Source organism: Apium graveolens, chromosome 9, assembly GCF_009905375.1.
Source record: "Apium graveolens cultivar Ventura chromosome 9, ASM990537v1, whole genome shotgun sequence".
NCBI classification, from domain to species: Eukaryota; Viridiplantae; Streptophyta; class Magnoliopsida; order Apiales; family Apiaceae; genus Apium; species Apium graveolens.
Window position 1 is genome coordinate 277,839,506 of NC_133655.1, and position 11,594 is coordinate 277,851,099.

General features: G+C 39.0%; 1 pseudogene; it reads right to left on the bottom strand.

The window, feature by feature from the left end:
• Window positions 1–950: 950 nt before the first annotated feature.
• LOC141682934 (immune-associated nucleotide-binding protein 9-like) lies at window positions 951–11,353 on the bottom strand (annotated as a pseudogene).
• Between the last annotated feature and the right edge of the window lie 241 nt (window positions 11,354–11,594).

The window sequence follows — 11,594 nt, forward strand, 5'->3', positions numbered from 1 at the left end:
GCATCCTACATATACAGGGCGCGTCTTCGCTTCATACAATGTAGATCCAAACCTAATTATTCATCTTCTTGGCCCAATTTCATTCCAATTGACCCGTACTGGACCCGAGATGATCCAGTACCAAAGTTTGGCTATAACAACTACCCCCGAATTCCATATGAAGTTGGAAACAAAATTGGAATTCTAATATCTAAATCCAAGTAAAAATTTGTGCCATTCTCCAATCGTATGAGTGTGCGTCTTCCGCGTCTTCCGCATCTTCCTCTATGAGGACGTGTTCTCAATCAAGGCCGCGTTTTCAGAATCTTATCCTCCTTATTGACCATGACGACGCGCTCTCACTCTTTGACGCGTCCACAATTATCATCCACATTTCTTCTCGCCTTCACCTATGAATACCCCTTCTCTTCTTGATAATTTTAACCTTGATTTTTTGAGAGAAGCATACCACTTATGCACCACATCTCTAAGCTTACATGAGCTAACTCGGTGTAATAAACAAGAGATATTGTATAAAAGTGTGCACCTCACATACCTTGGAAAAACATAACTTATTAACAAAGGTTTGAGGGTCTCCCATGGGCGCGCCTTAAATTGAAAGGGTCATCATAGGAGGGCGTGCTCGAAGGAAGGAGCGATTAGAATAAAAGGCTAGCTCTCTCATCTTCAACTAATAAATAACCTTTGATGCAAGGAGGACGTGTCTTGTTGGTGAGAGAGATCATTCCACCGATGACACAATACCATTCCATATTTGATTTCTTGCTTCTTGCCAAATCATAACCCCAAATCGCTGATCTCGTATTTTTCACAAAAAATGTGATTCTTTTCTTCAAATCAAAGTCGAGCCTTTTATGATCTTCTATAATCCTCTAATTTCAAAAAGTGCGCCCTTTATAGTGTCAGCGTCTTCCTCAAATAATTAACATCATTAAAGGGCGTATGAGGGGCATTGTGCTAAAAAAAGTGTTCATCCTTGGTGGGCGCGTCCTTTATATAAGGCGCATCTACCTTGATAAGGAAAATCCTTTGGAGGGCGCGTCCTCTATAAGTGGAGCGACCACCTCCACAAGGGTATTCATCCTTGGAGGGCGCGTCCTCTATTAGAGACGCATCCATCTCGACAAGGGAAATCATTCTTGGAGGGCGCGTCCTCTTTCAGAGACGCATCCACCTCGACAAGGGAAATCATCCTTGGAGGTCGCGTCCTCTGTCAGAGACGCATCCACCTCGACAAGGGAAATTATCCTTAGAGGGCGCGTCCTCTGTAAGAGGAGCATCTACCTCGATAAGGGAAATCATTATTTGAGGGAGCTACCTCTGTAAGAGGCATGTCTACCTCGACAAGCTAACATCCTTGGAGGGCGCGTCCTCTCTAAGAGGAGTGGCTTATCTCGATAAGGTCTTCATCCGTGGAGGGCGCGTCCTCTGTCAGAGACGCATCCACCTCGACAAGGGAAATCATCCTTGGAGGGCGCGTCCTCTGTCAGAGACGTATCCACCTTGACAAATGGTATTCATCCTTGGAGGGTGCGCCCTCTGTCAGAGACCCATCCACCTCGACAAGGGAAATCATCTTTGGAGGGCGCGTCCTCTGTCAGAGATGCATCCACCTCGACAAGGGAAATCATTCTTTGAGGGAGATACCTCTATAAGAGGCACGTCTACCTTGACAAGGGAAATCATCCTTAGAGGCATCCACCTCGATAAGGGAAATCATCCTTGGAGGGCACGTCCTCTGTCAGAGACGCATCCACCTCGACAAGGGAAATCATCCTTGGAGGGCGCGTCCTCTGTAAGAGTATCATCTACCTCGATAAGGGTCTTCTACAGAATCTTCATATAACAAAACTAAATCAAAGATCAATATTTTTAGAAGTCTTTTATCTTCACAAAGCTCAAGAGATGAAGAAACTATCTCTTGTTGAAACATCTCCCAGCGAGGCATCTCACGAAGTGGCATCTGATAAATGGCATCTCATTCTCAGAGACATTTTCTTGAAGTTGAGCGTTTCCTTAAACATGAGTATTTTTCCGACCTTAATAATCTCTCTTATTTTTAGGAAAAGCCATGTACCTTACTCATGTGGCAATATGTAACACCACAGAACTAATGAGAGGTAACCTACCCCCCGAGCGTGCACCTTGTCAAAAGTACTTTGTAGCCTCATCTTCCACATCTGTTTCTAATACAACTCTCATATTTTCCTTTTTCTAAAGACAACCAGATGACCTTGATAATCGTATCGAAAGAAGAAGCCTTAACATATGAGCCAGATATGCTCAGGGCGCGTCCTGAAAACTCACTCAGATTATTGAGGATGTGAGTGCGCGTTCGCTGAAACTAAACTCTCGATATACTAGGAAGATCATTGTACTTCATTTGCTTCTTTATAAATCATGTCTGTAATATCGAGGAAGATGGCATGGGTATTTTAATGAAGGCGCACCTTAAGAGAGATAGCCTTGGAGAGTTTACTTATAACCGTTGAGGATATAACATTACATCCTTAGATGGAAGAGCTCATTCATGTCCTGGGGCCTCACCTTGACAATCAAGGGGCGCGTCCTAGGATTCATAGTACCTCTACTCTGATAGATTCTTTTCTCCTGAAGTTCCAATATTATGATTCTCCTTGTAGTCAATAAAGTTCACCTCACCAATAATATTATTTTGAGGGCGTGTCTTAAGGAAAGGGCGCGTCTTGAAAGACGAGGAAGTGGTTCCACCCGAGCCATTCTTGAGGCAGTGACTATAACTCATATGATCATCAAGACATATTCATTGAAAACTTTCATAGGCTTTCTCTTGTGGGGGCGCGCCCTGGGAGGGCAATTCTCCACTGAATATTTCACATGCAGAGGGCGCGCCTTAATATATTGTGACGCAATGCTTGGTAATTCATGAGATTTTTTCCTGATAAGATATCCTACCTGCAATAAACACAATTAATATGGAACTTGGAATGTTACCTGGAGGATGCGTCCTAGAGGGATAGACTTGTCTAGTCGGTAAATTCTCCTGGAATTTGTTGGAAGTCGTCTGGGCCCCAAATTTCTTAATTAAGGCGCGTCCTAAGAGTTTGTGGGGATTTTCTCCACGCCAAGTCTCTTTCCCAATCCTTTTCCTACACAATTCCCAGAAACGAGTAACGAAAAATACAACGAAACTAGTTGAGTGTTATCTTGAGGGATTGTCTTAAAGGCGATGACTAGCTCATGATAGTAATGCCTTCTTCTTGGAGTGTTCTCCTCCCGATCGTCCTTAGATTTGCGCCTGATTAAGTCTTCTGATCTGAATAGTGTTCTCAAATCTTCTAAATCAAATATGATTGTTTAGTCTTCTTATTGGAATAGGATTTTCCAATCTTCTAAATGGAATAGAATTCTCCAATCTTCTAATTAAAACAGGATTCTCCCATCTTCTAGATCGAATAGAATTCTTCAATCTTCTAATTAGAATAGGATTCTCCAACCTTCTATACCAAATAGATTTCTCCCAATCTTCTTAATGGAATGGGTTTCTTGCAATCTTCTAAACCAAATAGAATTTTTTGGTAAAAAAATTGCAGCTGCTGTTTTCCTCTATTTTCGGGATGTTCAACTTTGATTCTCATAGCGATATCATCTTTGAATTAAAGAGAATTTAATAAGCTTCGCGTAGGCTGTAAGATCGTCCAAATCTGACTTACGGAACTCGAGATAAGGCCCAAACAGTGTAAGTAAATCGCTTAACCCATCAAATCCGAATTTTGTATCCAACTTCGCTCCTTCGTGGCCATGGCTGAAAACTTCAACTCCCATGGCTGGAAATCATCATCCATGAATCTCCGTCATAGTCGTAGATATTATATTCAAATCTCCTTCGACCCCCCTAGCCAAAAATAGTTATTCAATCTCCTTCGTGGCCGTTGTTTGCAAACTCCTCCGTGGCTTTCCTTCAATTCTTGCGTAAGAACCTTCATCGTGATGAGACATCTCTTCCTCCTGAGATTATGATCTTGATCACCACCCCTCCTTCTAGCGCCAATTTGTTGACGGAGGAATTTGGTATCAACAAAGTTTTAGGTTCATCGCCGGAATCAAAATCTACGATGGTGGTTCTTTACCTGAAAAGTGAGCGGAGTGTGGTGGTTGTGATAAATTGGGGGCTGAGATTGCTTAGGATTGGTGGTGGCTCCTTAAGGCTCTCGCTTCTGACCCCTTACAATTTGCCTACGTATGCCTATTTATAGGGAATCAAGCCCACGTAGTTCTTAGGGAACAAGAAATCTAATGGGCTTAGACTTCTTATTCCTAGGCCCGATCAAGAATCCATCTTCTGCTAGCTTTAGGAATGTCCAACTATGAGACCCAACCGCGAAGGCCCAAGGCTCGTCCGTAATCATAGGACTTCACGAATAGTGCATCTCCCTGCACAAGGATAACACTCCGCTACAACTATCTCCCTTGATTTACAGACGCAGGTATAGCCACGGCTCACCCCAAATGTCGGACGCATCCCTGTCCCCCGAATGAGGATAATCAACCAGATAGCAGGACAGGTGATCCCAAGCTCTTGGGTGCAAAGTGCAGGATGACTCCAAAGTTCTCCAACGAGGACATCCGTTGAATACAAGAACAGAGTTCCCAAAGCACACACCAGAGTTAACCCCACATCCCCAACAAGGACACCCGTTGAATAAAGGAAGAGGCCTTCAATCATCAGGCATACCCCTGGAGGCCTTCAAACTTTTCACGGACATCCCCCTCCTTGACCGTCTCAAGGAGGGAATTCTTCAAAGAGTGCCTGCAACAAATACGTTAGTGGAAATAATCCTCCATTACTCCTTCCATGATTGCCTTGCTTTAAACTTACTCTTGATCATGCATTCTTCACAAATAGGACGCGTCCTGAACGATTGGGCGCGTTCTGACCCTACGAACTCCACATATTTCTATATCTTCCAAGTATATCTATTTGCTTTGTCCTGAATGAGAACAAGCTCAACCATCCCAAAATGTGCATCTCTAGGAGGCATGACGCGTCCTCCCCCTGTAAAATACACATATTCTCCTTGCATGGCAACCTTATTACCTGTAGTACATCTCATCATGTTATTTTTACTTATCAGGGCGCGTCTTGCGCCTTGGGCGCGTCCTCCTCCTTTCAATATCTTCCTCCCCATCTCTTAACATGGCAACCCAAGGTACTGCCTACACAATCATGGATGCATCCTACATATACAGGGCACGTCTTCGCTTCATACAATGCAGACCCAAACCTAATTATTCATCCTCTTGCCCCAATTCCATTCCAATTGACCCGTACTGGACCCGAGATGATCCAGTACCAAATTTCGGCTATAACAACAAGAAGCACCAATTGTCGAAGCAGCAGATGTTGAAAACATCCTGAACTTACTGAAGGTGCTTTTACTAGAAGATGAGCTATATTTCATCAATGTGCCTTCCTCCATGTACTCTTTTTTGGATAGTTTGCCCTTTGTCTTACCAGAATAGGCAAGTATCACCAAAACTGAGTTCCTCGAGTTTCCTCCCATTAAGTTCCCTGAAGATTGCTTCCGTTATAGCAACGTTATTTCTGCTATTAAGTTCATCACATAAACAGTTGTAACTTAAATATCCAAGAGGCAGTAGCGTGTCAAAAATCCCACATTGCTAAGCTAATGACACCTGTTTATAGAAATAGTCAGGTTTCAAATACCAGTTTATTCCTGATACATTTTGTACTCCTTTTGAAGAGTCAGGGTCATAAGAATCTTCGACACTTAACAGTAGTGTCATGTAAATGTTATTAGTTATTACTAAGTAACCCCTGTCAGCGGACACCAGTAATTTCATAATGGTTCTCATTGTGCCAACTCGTTGATGCATTTTACATATTCCTCGTTGAAACCGCTAGCGCTAGATTACTGTATCTCCCTATTGATCAATGATGCCATTCTATTTGCCACAAACACGCGTAACATCATAGGAACTCCAAGATTATGATCAGAAGGTATAATACTGCATAAAACTAAAAAAACTTGAGAAGAATTTGTTAGAAAATTAGGATTTTAGAGCTTAATTTAATTATGTTCTTGATGTTAATCCTAAAATCTAATGATTGAAAATTGTGCAATGATATTTGAATTTAAATTTTCATGTCTGGTTTTAAGAATTTTCTTAATGAAATCTATATGAAATGAGAGTTGAAAGTAGCTTGAAAAAACTTGGAATTTTTGAGAATGTTGTCCCACATTGAAATAAATAAAGGGGGTTGTGTGCTTTATATGGTACACACACATGAGTAGTATACAACTACTAAGGTGTGTGATGGTCCATTGTGTTGTTGTGTGTTTCACGCGCACACACACGCGCCGCCGCCACGCCACGCACCGCACCGGGTCGGGTCGAATGGCGAATGTCTCGGCATCTCGCGCACGCGAGGCGACCTGGGCAAGGATTTTATTTATTTGAGGATTAATTTTAATTCAAATTTATTTATCAGTGACTGGATTATTATTACAATTGTTGGGCTGGGTTCAATACTGAATTGGGCTAAGTCACTTTGTTAGTAGGCTTAGTCTAATTCATATATAATCTGATCTGAAAATGATATATTGAATTAAAATTTAAATCTGATAATAATGTGGGTGTTAAGTGAAAAGCTGTTATAAATATTTTAAATTGAAAATCTGATCAGTTTGATTTTATTTATTAATGGAGCAGTTTAATTCATACATTAAGTGTGTGGACAGTTTCACTTTTCCTCTCCTATAAATAGAGGCTAAAGTGAATGTATTTTACACACCACACAACATTCTCTTCTCTTCTCCCTCTCTGCATTTCTCTCCCAAAAACACAAGTTCGAAGTATTGTTAGTTAGTTTTCCGGCAACTGAGGTGCTCGTCGAGGTGGAGGTTTTGTTGCTGCTGTTAACACAAACTCCGAGTTGTTTTATCCTGGTGGAGATATTGCACGCATCCCAAACGCAGCAGGTAGGGGGCAATCTTCTCTTCATAAGCAGCCAGGGCTTCGAGAAAGGCCTGGTGACTCAGTTGTGGTCTTCTTTCTTGGCTTTCTGTATCTGTGCACAACCATTATTTTCAGTCACTGTTGAAAGCTATGGTTTCGGGTACATCTTCTGTTTTCTCTTCGTTATTTCAGTTACTGATTTTGTTTACATGCATGTTTTGTTTTGTTAACTGTGGTCTTGGCTTGGACTTGCTAAATTTTTTATTTACTTGCCTCTATGTTGCTATATTTGTTAGTGAGATTTACAACAAAATTAAAAATATCACGGTCACAATAACGCATAATAACATTTTGGTCCTCTATATAGGTCATGAGTTCAATTCTTCCCCCCCCCCTTTGTAATTCGTGACATCCTTCTTGCTTATTTGTCCCTCATTGGGATTAAAGAAAAAAGTAACACATAATGAAGAAAAAGTATTTGACATGATAAGGCTGAAAGTACCTTGCGCTCCCGCTCTGCTCTCTCTGACTCACACTCCTGCTCTGTTCTCTCTGACTCTAAGGCCTTGCTCCCGAGTTTTTATAAGGGAAGGAAGTAAATGATATGGAGGTAAAGTACTTTCATCCCATTTTCGGGATGAAAGTTTTGGAGTGAAAGTATGTAAAATTTACATTCATCATCACTTACTTTCGTTCCTTTTAAAAACTCGGGAGCACGATTAGAAATGAAAGTGAAACTATTTTAGTTACCTTACACTTGAGCAAGGGGTAAGTTCTCCCTCATCTTACGAAGTTTATCACCTGATTTCTTTTTATCAGCCTTTGCCATCCTTTCAGCTTTCAATCTAACAGCCCTCTCTTCTGCTAGCTGCAGCTCAAGCTTGGAAATGCTCTTTGACCTTTAACTCAACCTGTGGAACGACGAACTTGCATTTATAAACATTTTTACTGATCACTGCATTTCTTATCTAAATTTTTAAAAAGTTTTAAAAAATATGGCGATTATAGAAGTAGTTAATGTTGGCGAGACTATTAGATAATTTTTTTCTTAATTTTTTTTGGTTTATGTACCTTAAAATTGAGAATATGTTCTAACAAATCTCGGGATGAACGAGAATCAAACCCAAAAATTAGGACAATAGAAAAGATAAGCCCCTTACTTCCACGAAATAACTCATCTACATATGGCTTTCCTCCATTCTTTTCTACAACAAGATTAACTAGAGATAACAGATTTTGAACTTGTTCATCTTTCTTCCTCTGGATTTGTGTTCGGTTATTGAAGAGAACCCTGGTTTTTACATTGATGGATAAGTTCCCGAATATGAACTTGTTCATCTTTCTTCCTTAAGATTTGTGTTCGGTTATTAAAGAGAACCCTGGTTTTCACGTTGATGGAGAAGTTCCTGAATAATAGCTTAAATAAAAAATAAATTGTGGTTAGTATTATCATAGTTTTAATGTAACAGAACAGGCTTAAGAATAAATTCTAAATATTAACTATAAACTTTTAGAACTATAATAGTTATACAGGAAAATGAGATTAGGCCTTATGGCCAGAGATTAAAGATGTAAAAGTATATCACTCTTCGTCTAGGAATCACATACAAGCTAGATGACTATTTTTTTAATCACAACACTAACACATATATTTATCTTAAAATCAGGACATACACAGGAAATGACAGCATAAATACCTTTAGCGGTCCAGGACATTCTTCGCCCAAATAATCTTCCAGAGTTATTTTATCATATTCTAATTCGTCTTCACCAGTGAAAACAATGATCAAGTAATCAGTCAATTTGTTCCCAAATAAAGTCCTTAGGCTATCGACAACTGCTTCCTCTCCTTCCATGAAAGGAGTCTTGAATGAGAGAACAACAAGAATAGCGTGGATACCATCCTTGGCCATGTTGATACATTTAGCAATTTCTTTGAGAGTAAATTCTGTCTTAGCAGAACAATCAAACAAACCTGCCACAAGTACTGTGTAAGATATTTCGTTTCTAATTGAGGACAACGTTCGCTTTCTTTTTCAGAAAAAAATTACATGAATTTCCTTTTTACTTTACCAAATAAAATATGAAAATTCAATCAGACAGCTAGAAAGAAACTGTACCAGGAGTGTCGATAACATTAAGAATATGGTCGTCTTTTAACAGTGTCGTATGCAGCTGACATGTACGAGTAACACCAGATGACCTTGCCCAAGACAAAAAAGCTCTTTTGCAAATTACTATTACTATTGCCTGTCGCACTTTTGCCATTACCTGTACATCCAACTAGAACCTGAGTTTGAGATTCACCGCAAGCCGAAGCAATCGCCCAATCATTATAATCTGAACTTCCACCCATTTTAGAATTTTATTACCCTAGAACAAGAAATTTCAATGCAAGTTTCTGATCAGATGCATAAATTTACACAAAGGAAAAATGTGATGAACTATAGTAAAATCTCGATAAATTAATACATTTGGGACCATGAAAAATTATTAATTAATTGAAATATTAATATATAGATAAAATTAATAATTTAGTAATTTATCAATATATTAATAATTTATTAATTTATCGAGATATATTATTTAGAATTTTATAACATATACAATTCTCTGAATAATAATTTATTTTCATCTATTGAATACTTAAAATAACATTAAGAAATATTTATGAATTTAAGTAAATTGAAAGGATTCACTTATTTAATTAGATTACGTAATGTCCTGAAGTTCTCAAAATGGTTCAAGCGAGGGCCCTATCTTTTCTAGACCAACCTTAGTCCTATTTACCACAACAATAAAAGGGACCTTATTTAACTAAGTACACAGTTGGAGCAAAAAAGATGTCCTTAAATCAATAATTACATTATGTAATTTCCTCTTGTAATAACATAGTACGCCAGAGCTCCATAATACATTAAGAAAGATTCAAGATGAAGTACAAGGTGACATCAATTTTAAAAAGAAGCAGGTTACAATTGAGGCTTACTATAAAAGTGCATCCTAAAAATATATAATTTTGATGTAATATGTAATTATTAATTTATATATTATATGGGGCTTATAAGTATTAATAAAAAAATATTATCTTATAAATTTAGCAAATTATTAATTTAGCATAAATGGCCCGATTCGAGGTTATAAGAAATTATTAATTTAATGAGGTTATTAATTTATCGAGTATTAATTTATCGAGGTTTAACTGTACGCTCTAGATTGAAAATAAATGCAGTTCTTATAATAAAAAGATGGTGAAATTAAAATAGTACTACGAGAGTGCATCTCTCTTCCAGTTTAAGAAAAAAAGATACAGACAAGATAATACCCAACATAAGCCTCCCTTCCTTTCCCCTTTCCTTTTGATCCAGTCTATAATTCTCTTTTTTCCCTTATTGTCCTGTACGTTCTTATACTAATCTCTGTTTTACCTTCTAGTTTCGAATTGACCTCTTTACCCTTCTGGTGTTTCCCGGCGTATGTGATCAATGGTCCATGTATAACATTACTCGCCCCCCAAAGCTTCACATTGTCCTCAAGGTGGAAATCCAGAAAACTGGCCTTAATAGCTGCTGCAACTTCCCAGGTGGCTTCAAAAAGCGGCAGACCTTTCCATTTCACTAGGACCTCTAATGCCCCTGGTGATCCAGCCTTGGATTTTCTCACCTCCAAGTAGGGCTGTTCATGAACCGAGCTATTCGCGAACAAGCTCGGGCTCGGCTCGTTAAAGGCTCGTTCGGCTCGGCTCGTTTTCAAACTCGAACTCGAGCTCGAACACAAAAATTTGTTCGTTAAGCAAAACGAGCTCGAGCCGAGTTTCAGGATGTTCGGCTCGAACTCGGCTCGAATTCGCTCGACTCGAGCTCGGCTCGTTAAAATTCAAAAAAATAAAATAATTCTGAATATTTTATTTATACTTGCATCATTTGTATCTATTGATATATCAAGACAGATGAACAGAGACAAGGAAACCCAATCTAAAACACACCAAATCACAACCAAATCGAAATCTAAAAACACCAATTTACAATCAAAATTAAATCACAACCATATCCAATTTATAACCAAAACAAAAACACAACCAATTAAACAAATATCATCAAACACCTGCTTACATAACCCTTTTTAATTCTTGATGAAACCCTGAAGCTGAAGCCGTATTTGGTTGATAAAAACCCAAATCTGAAGCCGCAATTTATTGAGATGGTTATCTATATTACGTGTGAGTTATACTTATAATAGCATAATAAAAAATTAGAGGGGCGAAGAAGAACAGAGATAAGAAGAACTGAAGAAGGGACTAGAACAAGAAGAAAGGAATTAGTATTATTATTATTATTATTTTGTCGGGGAGATGAATTGGTGAACTTTGGTTTATAGGTTGTCTCTCCAACTGGGCTTTCCTTGGAATAAATAGTTATATAAATCGGGTTGGGCTTGAATTACCTAAGTTGGGCCTGTAGAGTTATTTTTTTTTATTTGTTAACGAGTGGCTCGGTTACGGCTCGAGTTCGGCTCGGCTCGTATTTGTTCGCGAACAAGCTCGAGTTCGGCTCGTTAGTTAACGAGCTCGAGCTCGAACATAGGTTTCTGTTCGATAAGAAAGCTCGGCTCGGCTCGATTCGTCGAAAAAAAGA